General features: G+C 46.7%; 1 protein-coding gene across 1 annotated transcript in view; it reads right to left on the bottom strand.

The window, feature by feature from the left end:
* LOC138515432 (zinc finger protein 585A-like) overlaps positions 1 to 11,367 on the bottom strand; it is a 106,834-nt gene extending 95,467 nt beyond the window's left edge. The window contains exons 1-2 of the mRNA XM_069630275.1: positions 11,053 to 11,367; positions 8,723 to 8,786 (exon numbers count right to left, since the gene is read on the bottom strand). The gene's annotated coding sequence lies outside the window, so the exon portion shown is untranslated. The remainder of the gene's footprint in view (positions 1 to 8,722; positions 8,787 to 11,052) is intronic.
* Positions 11,368 to 12,252: the final 885 nt, after the last annotated feature.

Here is a 12,252-nt window from a genome sequence, read left to right as displayed (position 1 = left end):
ATGAGTTGCAGAGGGTGTAGAGTAGAGGCAGCCAGATTTAGAAAGAGGTTGTTGCAGTAGTCCAGCCTAGAGAACCAGGGCTCTGGAGTCAGTGAGCTTCTTGAGGTAAGTGAGAAAAGAAAACTACCTCTGAGGAGGTGCAGCTGGTAGTGAGACTTCTTGGCAAGGTCTGTGATTTGGGGAGAGAAGGAAAGATGACACCCAGGATTTTTGCCTCGCAGGAAGGCGCAGGTAGACGGCCCAAGGAGGGCAGCCAAAGCAAAAGAGAGAAAGCGGGACCAGGGGTTCCAATGAGAAGGACCTCAGTCTTACTGGGATTAAGGCAGAGATCGATGGAGGTGCACCGATCCTGAATCACGGCTGTCCATCCGTGATTCAGGATTGGTGCACCTCCATCAGGAGTGAGCAAGAGATGAAAGGAGGCTCAGCAGAATCTGAGAAGCACAACATGGTTTGACTTTCAAACACATTCAGAAATTAATTTAGGAACACCCAGATATGACTTTCAAATACATCAGAAAACCACACCACCTAGATTTGATGTTCAAATACATCAGAAATGTAAAACGCATTCAGAGTTTTAAGAAATCTGAATTTGACATTCAGACATGAAGGTGAAGATAAAAACCCTCACAAGCAAGATACATCAGGGCAAGATCATTACACAATGTAAGCAGATTGTTGACAAGTACATTGTCTCGGGAGGATAGCTCAGGGGCAACGTGCTCGCCTTGGAAGCAAGACGACAGAGCACCACAGGTTCAATACCCAGGTCTGCGCTTAGAAACCTCTGGGTATTAAGCGCGCTATCAATAACATATCATATCATACATACATAGAAATTGCAGGCAACAGTAGTACAAAACCGCATAGGTAGCATAGTGGCTGGTGGGCATTAAGCGATCTGTGCCAACACAATCACGACCTCGGTGGTAACCCTTAAATCCGGCGGTAGCGCTATTACCGCCGGATTTAAGGGTCCGCCGAATCAGGGCTTTGGCGGATTTTGCCCCAGCTCTTGGCTGGGGGGAAATCCGCCGAAAATTCGCGCTATTACCGCCGGCGGGAAATCCACCGGCAGTAAGAGCGCGAATTTTCCCCATTGAGCCCAATAGGGAATGGGGCATTCCCGAATGGGCTCAATGGGGAATGGGGACTTCCAAGTCCGCCCAACTCGTGATTCCGCGCTATTAGCGCCACAGGCTATGGCGGTCGCGCTAATAGCCCCCGCGCTAATAGCGTTAGCGTTACCGCCTAGGTTGTGATCAGGCCCAATGTATAGAATAGATTGAAGGTAGCTCGAAGCAGGGACACAAGGCCTCATCACGACTTGGGCGGTAACGGAAACGCTATTAGCGCGGGTGGTATTAGCCCTACCGCCAAACTCCCCGGCACTAATAGCGCCAGATCACGAGTTCGGCGGTAATGTAAGTCCCCATTCCCCACTGAGCCCATTCGGGAATGCCCCATTCCCCATTGGGCTCAATGGGGAATCTTCGCGCTAATACCGCCAGCGGATTTCCCGCCGGCGGTAATAGCGTGAATTTTTGACGGATTTCCCCCCCAGCTCAGAGCTGGGGCGAAATCCACCGAAGCCCTGATTCGGCAGACCCTTAAATCCAGCAGTAATAGCGCTACCGCCGGATTTAAGGGTTACCGCCGAAGTCGTGATGAGGCCCACAGAGTGGAGAGTCAACAGCCGGTAACCGGTAAAGTTAATGAGTCAGAGTCAGTAGTTTGCAGGTATAATAGTTACACAATGTAGATGGTGCAGGGAGAGTCAGGGGCAGGCAGCCATGTGCTTACCTCAATTAAGTTGTGGCCAAGCACAGTGTAGTGGATGGGCGGGGGATCAATAGGTGGAGACCAGTATAATGAGACTCGGAGGCAGGCAGGCAGGAGAGGGAACTGCGGCCTCAGTGGATGGAGAAAGGGAGCTGCTACAGATAATGGGAAGATCCTTTGGTGCCCGGCAGCAGTGCTTACCTGTTGTCCAGACCAGGACCGGTGAAGCATAGCTCATCAGAGGTACCAGTAGGCAGGCAGGGTTGACATAGATAGAGTAGTGAATGGAAGAAACTGGCGCAGCGTGGCAGACCAGGCCGGAAAGGCCAGACATGGTGCGTTAAGGGACTTAAGTGTGGACGTAATTGAGGGGTGGGGCTTCACCTGCCGGCTCCCTCGATTGGTCTAAAGTAAGTAGAGCAGGCCAATCAGATGACTTCAAGGCAGGCCCCAGGGAACAATAAGCAGACAGCCCACAAAGGACAAAGGTGGCTGCCATCTTTTGATTGAAATACACCCCGATATCCAGCATTGCCGAACTGGGCCTCCCTGGTGCTGTATGCTCGCCAACATCGGAGCGATACTTGAGAGGCCTGGAAACAAGAGGAATTTGGTGAAGCCACAGCCCCAGGCTTGCACAAGTGAAGCGAAGGGGAATACAAACTATTGCTACTATATCAGCAACCTAACTCTCACACATGCCCAGAGATCGACCTACCTCTGCTACTAACCCCTCTGATCAAGTTGACAAACAAACATATTATCCTGGGAGATGTCGACCTGGGCTTCAATCCTCCCGCCAACTCCTGCCAACTCCAAAGCTGCTTCCCTGGCCAAATCATTTACTAAATGAACCTTCTACAACATGTCTCAGCTCCTTTTCACAACAGAGGGTCCACTCTAGTCTGGATACTCTAGACCAACTTGCACATTGATATATCAGCTATTAACCCGGTGTCCTGGTCTGATCACTCCTTGATAGAGTTAACTATCTCCTCCTGACATCAGCCGTGTAAACCTATCACTCCCTCCTTGCCTACCCTCATGCGTAACACGAGTAAACTGACCGAATCTACTCTAGGGCCCACGCTACAGCCCTACTCGGTACTGCAGACCCTACTTGCAACACTCCCAAACTCCTCACTGACAGAGCCTACAACTGCTAAGGATCAGAATGCTCCACTGAAGCCCAGAGTACTCAAACCCCGTGCACTGACTAATCCCTGGTCTACGGAGGACCTTATCTCGCACTAGAGACATAGAAGAGCCCATGAACACCTCTGGAGAAAACAACCTAATCCCCTAATCCGTGCCAAACTTTCTAGCCTCACTAACACCTATAAGCAAACCCTTATTACTGCCAAAGCTCATTTCTACAACACACGCATTGCCAACGTCAATCCTTAAAGGGCTTGAAAATCCAATCCCCAGTAGCTCTCAGCCATGTGCAGGCAAAGATTGGTGCCCTACCTTACAATCGGCCCTATCTAACAAAATGCAGTCCCTAAGAATTAAAATCAACTCTAAGAAATCCATACTCGTGGCCAAACCACCCTGCTTAAAGCCCACAGCAGAGCATCTGCCCCTTTTCACCCTCCTGATCACGCCTGTCTCCTTCTCACGTATCCCACACAAATGTTATCAAAGCCATCCAAACCCCTCAAGCCTCCACACTGCAAGGGTGACACATGCCCCGCTCCCATCATTAAACTCTGCGCCACAACCCTCTCTCATCATTACCAATTTCATAAATGTTTCCTTCATAAACTCAACCATGCTAGTCTCAAGGCCGCCTCGTTCACCCCCAATCCTCAAGAAACTCTTGCTCAACCCCACCCTCCCCACAAACTTCAGTCCCATTACCTCCGTGCCCGTCATCCTCAAGACCAACTTGACTGCATGGCCTACCACCAAGTACTGTCTATCTTGAACACCATAACATACCAGGTGCAAGACAATCAGGCTTCCACCCAAACATAGCACAGATTCAGCGCTATTGGATCTCAAACTTCAAATTAGACACTATCCAAGATTCAGGCAAGTTGGCCTTGGTCCTCTTGCTTGACCTCTTGGCAGCGTCTGACCTGGTTGATCATGACTTGCTCCAAAACCACCTCAACGCCAACTTCCATTTCTTACCAGCAGCAGCTGCTTGGATCAAACCGTTCCTCAGTGAACGCACCTTCCAAAATTTCTATCAGGGACACCGCTGCCGACACCATCAATTATAATAACTACACAAAACCCCTTTTTGGCCTGCTTGACTTAGCATGAGCTATATCCATTTCGCAGATGATACCGAAATCCTTATCCCCAGCTCAGGAAACCACCACATGAAACAGTAACAGAAAAAAGGGTTTACAGCATAGTTCAATTTTGGATGGCCACCCACAACCTGTGCCTCAACGATGATAAAAAGGAGATCCTAATTATAGGCTCCTCTCATCGCCTCCAAGGCTCAGACCCAGTCTTCTCTTACTTTCTCACTGATGGTGCCACCATTCCAGTTTCAAAACATGTGAAAATACTAGGTATCCACCTAGATGCCCAACTCTTCATGAACAGTCACATCAATGCCTTTGCCTCCTCCACCGCCAAGCTCATCTCCTTGAGCAGACAATTCCTCTCTACAGACAACTGCCTCACGCTTCCTCGAGCCATCATCCTCAGTAAACTAGATTCCTACAACACCCTTCCACATGCATCGCTATGGAAAACATTGACAAACGACAACTCTTACAAAACAAAGCACTCTGTGCTGCCATGGGCCTCAAGCGCTCTGATCATATCTCGGCCACCAGACGTAATAAACATTGGCTTCCCATCAAAGCCTGAATTGAATTTAAGATCTTGTCCCTTGCAAAGAGATGCATAAACAAAGAGGCCCCACTCTACCTCAATGACTGCGTAGTCCCAAAAAGCCATGTGTGCCACCTACAATCTTCCACCAGTCTTACTCCCAACACCCCCAGATTAAATTGCAAAAGAGCAGGAGACCCTAGCTTCCTTGGTACAGCTCCCTCCCTCTGGAACTCTCTTCCCACCGACATCAGAAATGAACACTTGTATACAATTTTCAGAAAGCGTGTCAAAACCTGGTTATTTAACAAATACAACTAACTCTGTCTAACACCGTTTGCGGTTTACTTACTTCCCATGTCTGACTGCTGGCATTATTCTCGCTGTACAAAGGCTGTGATACCTGCAGGCCTGAGCGTTACATAAATGTAATAAATAAATAAACAGTTTGGTCGATACTCATTTCTATCTATAAACAAATGCTCATCACAATGAAGCCAGCAAAGTTGTTCAGCACATTAGAACCATCATCGATACCACCAAATGAACTGGAAGAGAGCTCCAAAGCTCCTACCTCATTTGTTACACCGATGGCCGCTTAGTTTCAAATGCATGCCTTTTGCTTTGGCATCCGCCGCTGCCGTGGTCCAAAGATTGATGCAACAGTTATGTGGTTGTATAGATGGCATTTATTTTTTCCAAGATGACATTCTTATTACAGGACTGAATTAATAGGAATAATACTGAAGGTTATTGATGGTGCTCAATGTGTTGAGAAGTAAGGATCTCCCACTGACAATGGAAACATGTGAAAGTGGATGGGGTTGAATACTTGGGACACACTATCAGTAAGAATGGCAACAGGCCAAAAAGGAGCTTACTAGTTAACCACTCAAAATCGCCCCACCCATCAAGAAGAACAGTTGGCATCGGATATAGGGCTGTCAGAACACCACGCAGAATGTGTGGAGAACTGCACTGACAAAACGAGTAACTTGAGACCAATATTTAAAAAAAGACAATAAGTTTGTGTTGACAGACAAATGCCAGATATATTTCCAAAACAATAAATATGAACAAACAAAGTCTCCACTTTGCAAATGTTTGAACCTGCAGCAAAGAAATATTAACGGTAGATGCCAACAATGAGGGCCTGGGTGCAATCCTAACACAAATTCAATGAAGTGGAGAGATGAATATTGCATTTTCATCCAGAACACTCAAGAGGAGCAGAGAGAAGGTATTCCACAATTGAAAAAGGGGCCATAGGTATATATTTTGGGCATTGAAACACTTCAAAACGCTAGTTTTGTATTTACCCACTGTGGGGAGAACAGATCACAAGCCCCTTACACATATGTTCAACACCATGGGTATGGCCTGAAGGTCTCCTAGGATAGGAAAGTGATGTGTGGGCCTGATATATACACCAAGCAAAAGTGACTATCATCTGGATGGTTTGTCATGTTTACTGCCACTGGAGCAAGAGGGCGATGAAGAGAATTCAACAGAATTGGGTGGTCGAGATGAACAGGAGTCGATCAGCGCAATGATACAGCCTGGCATGTCCATGAAAGAGTGGAAAGAAGATTTGGAACATGAATAAACCAAAATTTCTAAGGAAAGGCACCCAAGGAGGATGGAGTAATATTGCGTGTGACGCACCGTGTCAAGAAATAGCAGGAGGCAAAGGATGCATATACGGAGGAGACAAACTCATTCACCACAAGCCCTCAGAGAATAATTAGAGAGGCCCATGAAGGACATTTAGGTAGGAGCATAAATAAGTGTAGGATCCGTGAGAGCAATTACTGTCCCAAAATGTTACAAGATGTTGAAGATTTGGTAGAAGAGTAGTCTCAACCGTGCGCACTTAGTGACAAGTCAAAGAAAACAAATGAGGCGCAACTAAAACCTACAGAAGGGCCAACATTGGTTCTGGCACAAACTGGCAGAGGACATTGTAGGTCCATTCCAGAGACTGGAAGAGCAACAGGTGTAGATTTCCTTACTTATGGAATATATGTCCAAATGGGTGGAGTGGGGTGTGATGTTACAAAATGTTAGGACACAGAAAATAGTAACACTTTTAAAAAACATATTTGAGAGAGAGGAAATCCCAGAGGAAATGATCATGGAAAGATGGCATACGATTTATATCTGAAGAGATGCCACATTTCTTGGAGTACGGAATCAGCTGCCAAAGGTCTGGTAGAAAGAATGACTGGCTCTATACAACTGGCACTAGCTATCGCTTTACCCCGGAAAAAGCTTCTCAAAAAAACCTTAAATGTGTAGCAATACCCCACATTCTACAACCGAAGTCAAACCATTTACACTTGGGTGAACAAAAAAGGTGCAGCATAACCAACAGCTACACAAGTGATATTTTGACCTGATAAATGCGACTAAACCCAGTAAGATTATTGAAGGAAAATGTGTGAGAGTGAAGGAGCCCCGACGGGTCCCAAAAGGGCTGGGAGGATAGCTCAGGTGCAACGCGTTTGTCTTGGAAGAAAAACAATGCATAGCAACAAAGGTTTGAATGTCGGGCTCGAGCTTAGAAACTGGTCACCGGTATTAAGCTCGTTATAAAAGAACAATTATAAAGTATAGATCCCCTCAAAGAATCGATAAAAATGTATGAGAACTACAGCCTCATTGGACAATGGACCGAGATGGTTGTTAAAAGATATAGTGAAATGTAGACATTCAGAGGATCGGGCAAGAGCCTTGGAAGCGACATGCACCTCAAGGGATGAGAATGCCCGTTCACCCCTGTGCATATAAGCAAGGGTACACATCCAGGAGGGGCAGGAGGTGCACTGCCATGTGCAAGGATGATTTTGTGTACGATTAACTTTACTCACGTTGTTCCTTATGTTGTACACAGTTTAGTATGTTTCATTATGCCAGACAAGGCAAGAGGTGTTATGATCTATGCTGAGTGTTCTGGAAGCTCACCACTGTGAGGTGGGCTTCTAGAACACTTGCAGAGAAATGTTATGTTTTGTTATACGGTGTCAGTTGGTTCGGATACCGAGTACTGACTCCACGCATTTGGGGTCTTTCCTCCTCATACCCCTATATCATAAGCCTCCTGCTGACTATGCCACGTACCTCGTATTACTACACTGACCTGAGTTTCTTCATCTTACAACATCAGGCAAGTACTCTGGTTCCATCTCCTCCATCTGGGAAGCTCCAGGGGCCTGATGTCTTCTCAGGCCGACCACAACCTCACCAGCAAATGTCTGTCCTGAGGAGGTTGGGGGCACCTGCATCGGCAACTAAGGCAGATGGCAATAGCTTTGCATTTCTGCTCATCTGGCTCAGACACTCAACCCCGGATCCGCCAACTCTTCAATAATCATCCATCCACAGAGTCTTGGGATTCTATGCACCATTGTCTCGTCACTGGGGACTAAGGGAGGTCAGGGGGCTTCAACGGAGCTGGGTGGATAGCTGCATGTTCGGTATATCATGCTGTAGGTTGTGACAGTGATGAAGGGACAGGGAATGAGAGATTCATGGATTTCTAAGTGTTTTGGTTTGTCTGGAAAGACAAATGTCTGCTCAGAGTCTGCAACATAAAATGAAAATGTTTACAACATCCCATTTCAATAACTGTTTATGGATAAATGTGCTTTAAAATGAGCACTTTTACCCGCATTCAACCTGTCTGTTGAGGGTCGGGATTGCTCCTTATGCCTCTTTGTTTGGTGCAACATGAGGGCAATTTGAACACATTTTCCGGGGACACTTTTGGTTCCTTGTCCACCCCTGGGACTGAAGGTAATAATAATAATAATAATTTGGCATTTATATATAGCTACGAACCCTCAGGTATCTAAGCGCTGCTTATGCCACGGTGTGTGGTGCTCATTTATCGACCTCGGAAGGATGAAAGGCTGAGTTTGGCCCGGCCGGGATTCGAACCTGTGCTAGCAGGCTCTGCACTGATGTCAAAGCGAGCGCTCTACTCGCTGTGCCAACCCCTTACTCCGTGGTAGGAACAAGAATAGAGAAAGGGAAGGAGTGACAGAGGGCACAAGCACACAGGGCTGTGAATAAGTTGCTTCAGGAGCAAAGAACAACTTATGCAGAAAGGCATAGCGATATCACAACAGTTGTTTACCTTTTGTATCCTGCACTTCTTACTTCTTGCTAAACACGATGACACACCAATAAAGTGTTCAGGTCTGGAGAAAGAAAATGTTATCATATGATTTATCTACAGTAAGAATGATCTAAATTGAAGCATTTACATGACAGAGAAAATATATAATCAAAATGTCCAAAGAGGGAGCTGCCTATCTTGTCCTCCCCTCCCCACCCCGCCCCATCTTTGCCAGCATCAGTATAACCCACCCTCAGCTCCGTTTCCTGGGACGGGCTGAGCGGGTGACTGCCAGGGAGCAGAACTTAAGGCACTCAACGGGAGGAGATGTTAAGAATTCCTTTATGTCAAATAAAAGAATGCATATTGCGAACACACTCTGACCCCCCCGCCCCCACCCAGGGACCAGCTTATGCTCTTTGAGTTGTTAGAGCCTTTAACATGGGTGCAATTTAGAAGTGACAGCTCATTTCACAAGCCATTGCTTTTACACTACAGGTACAAGAACTAAACATAGGTCATTTGTATTTTGAAGGCCAGCACAAAGCATCCGTTAGATGGGCAAATCTATGTATTCTTCCAAGAGAATTACCATGCCACACAGAAAAAGTTTAATACTATGTTCTTTATTTTCATGTCATTTATTTTACACAACAAAACCTTTTTTTTTACATGGCCTTTTAGTTACATATGGGCAAGCCTGAGAAGGTTAACTGGCATTTTCTTGCCTAAGTGATCTGGTGGCTGCTTTGGGACATGGACTAATTGCATCCCTCAGCGTCAAAGAACTATTCCTTTTCTTAACATGTCAACAACTGCCAGATGGCTTGTTAATGTGACTTGGCACCTTGATTAGACAAGCAGGGTTCATTGTGTCACTGGCTAATCAATGCAGTGGTATGTGTGCAGCAATGATTTGTGCGCTGCCCAAGTCACCGCCCTGTTTATTAAGCGTCTATGTGTTGCTCATCTATGTAACAGCACATACGAATCTCTTTGATGTGTCTCATCAATATACAATAGCGCATGGGACTTGTGTGTGTATGTAGATCTATAGAGTGTGCCATTCTGTCCCCACACTGAAACACATAAAGCAATCAAATCATACATCCACTAGGCCAAACAGCCTTTGTAACCCGTCACAAAATGATTTTGACAAGCTGCAGGTCAGCACAAATAAGAGATGCCACTGCCAGCTCTGTTAGATAAAGCATGGGCCTTCTCTTTTGCACAAATAACCCCCGAGAGTAATGCGCAATGGTGAGGAGGTAGTGGCTGAGAAACGGTGGACCCTATAGCATCTGTCAGAAGCTAAGTTTTGTTTAAAATGCTTTATCTGCTTATTAATAGGCAGGCTAATGATTTTAAGAAGTACAATCCTTTTGGTACATGTTTTCCTCTTTATTTGTGTCTTTATAAAGATCCTTGAACATTCTTTTATTCTCGAAATGGGCTGTGAGTTAATGCAAAACAGACAAGAACACTCATTGGTGCCATTTATCCCTGTTCCCTCTCTCATAAGGGTATTTTGAGAGAGTGCAATAGGAGTGTATCAGATTATCCACCTTGGAATTATAACGGTCTATCAGAAATGTATTCATATGGTTAGTCTAGTGTTACACCTTGCAAAATACAAGTGAAGTGGTAAAAACAGAATGCGTGCAACACAGGTCCTGTGGTCCCTGGGCCCTCAGACCCCGGCAGGCTGGTCAGGCCACAGTGTGTCAGTAGGGGCAGTTTAAGGCCTTCCCTAAGAGCGGGTGACAGAAGAACCATTTACTTGGGCAGCAACAGCTGTGCTTTCACACTACATTTCTTTTGTAAACTACAATGTAAGGAAACCAGCTTTATTCCTTCAGCAATGATTTATTGATATTGAGGAGTGGTTTGTCAACTGACATTGCCACAGGGGTGTAGTCTGTGAGTGGCAGCCAAGGGGGCGTATTCTAGTGTTTTGGCTAGAAACTGCCCACCCACCCTCCATCACATGCGCAGGAGAAAGGTTTAATGAGACATTAGGCAGCCCCCTCCCCGCCCCCACCAGCATCACCCCCCTCCATCCCAAGCACAGGAGAAAGGGTTAATGGAAGGTTTGTGAAGGAAAAGCAAAGGAAAGTCAACATTTATCCCGAAAATACTTTTCTCACTACAGAAATGTTGCACCTGTTACTCACATAGCTCTCAACTCACCCGCTTTTGGCGGGTGTCACCAGCCCTGTAAAGGGCTGACTCACCCGCCAAGCTTCCTGCACGCCCATTCATTCTAATGGGCGTCTCACCCGCCAAAAACAAAATCGGGTGATTTCACCCGCCTTTGCAACACAAATGGTTGAGAGCTATGTACTCACCTGCAGTAAATGATGCTTTAATTACTGCATTATCGTTTGTGGAGCGTTTTCCATTTCAAGATTCAGCTTTTGAGAAGTAAATGAGCCCAAGACCGGGCAGGAGGTGCCAGGAACACGTCCCCCGCTCAGAGCCTTACAGAGATACCAGGGCTATGGGCTTTACCAGGAGAGCCGGAAAACAGACATGCGTAGTGCAAATATACTGATCATTGGAGCATGCGCAGAGTGACCAAGAAACCCGAGCTATGGGCTTCAGCAGGAGAGCCGGGATACAGACATGCGCAGTGCAGAGACAGTGTGCCGAGATACTGATCCGAAGAGCATGCGCAGAGTGACCAAGAAACCCGAGCTATGGGCTTCAGCAGGAGAGCCGGGATACAGACATGCGCAGTGCAGAGACAGTATGCCGAGATACTGATCCGAAGAGCATGCGCAGAGTGACCAAGAAACCCGAGCTATGGGCTTCAGCAGGAGAGCCGGGATACAGACATGCGCAGTGCAGAGACAGGGTGCCGAGATACTGATCCGAAGAGCATGCGCAGAAAGGGGGTGCCGGAAAGCGAGCGCTCGTGTGGAGGAGAGGGTGGGGGCGCCCACAGTGAGAACAATCACATTCTTATCACCAGAGCGCGTGTCGAAGAGACACTGTTATTTCAATGACCAATAAATGGAAAACAACTATAGCAAGCGAACGAGATTCACCCCATCACAACATATTTTCTTTATGTGCTCAATATTATGTAGATAAATAGGGATAGGTCTTGATTTTCATTTTGGTCAAATTTGCTTGAAGTTAGATATTGATATGATATGGCTTTTATAACGCAATGAGGCAAGGGGGGGGGAACAGAGGGAAGACAGACAACGATCCTACTAGGCCAGGTGACCTTCAGATTGCACAAGTGCATGGGAAGGGGAAGGAGGAGAAGTGCTGGGGGGGGGGTCGTGGGTGGGAGAAGGCAATGCAGTACCATACATGCCAACATTCTGTGACCAAAAATCTGTAGGAATCTTAAAGTTTCAAAAATAGTCAGGCGAGGAGGTAATGATAGGAATAGGGCGCGTCAGCAGCCCATTGTTACTGAATGAGCCCGCCGCCGCCATGGGTGCATTCAATGACAATGAGGCGCCTGCCACGCCTTCTGCCATCACGCCAGCTCGGGGGAGACCTTGAAAGACTCACCGGAGTTGACGTGGTGG

This window comes from Ambystoma mexicanum, chromosome 6q (assembly GCF_040938575.1).
Source record: "Ambystoma mexicanum isolate Mex_15411 chromosome 6q, UKY_AmexF1_1, whole genome shotgun sequence".
Taxonomy (NCBI): Eukaryota; Metazoa; Chordata; class Amphibia; order Caudata; family Ambystomatidae; genus Ambystoma; species Ambystoma mexicanum.
Note: the sequence above shows the minus strand (reverse complement) of the source record. Positions and strands in the feature narration are given on the sequence as shown.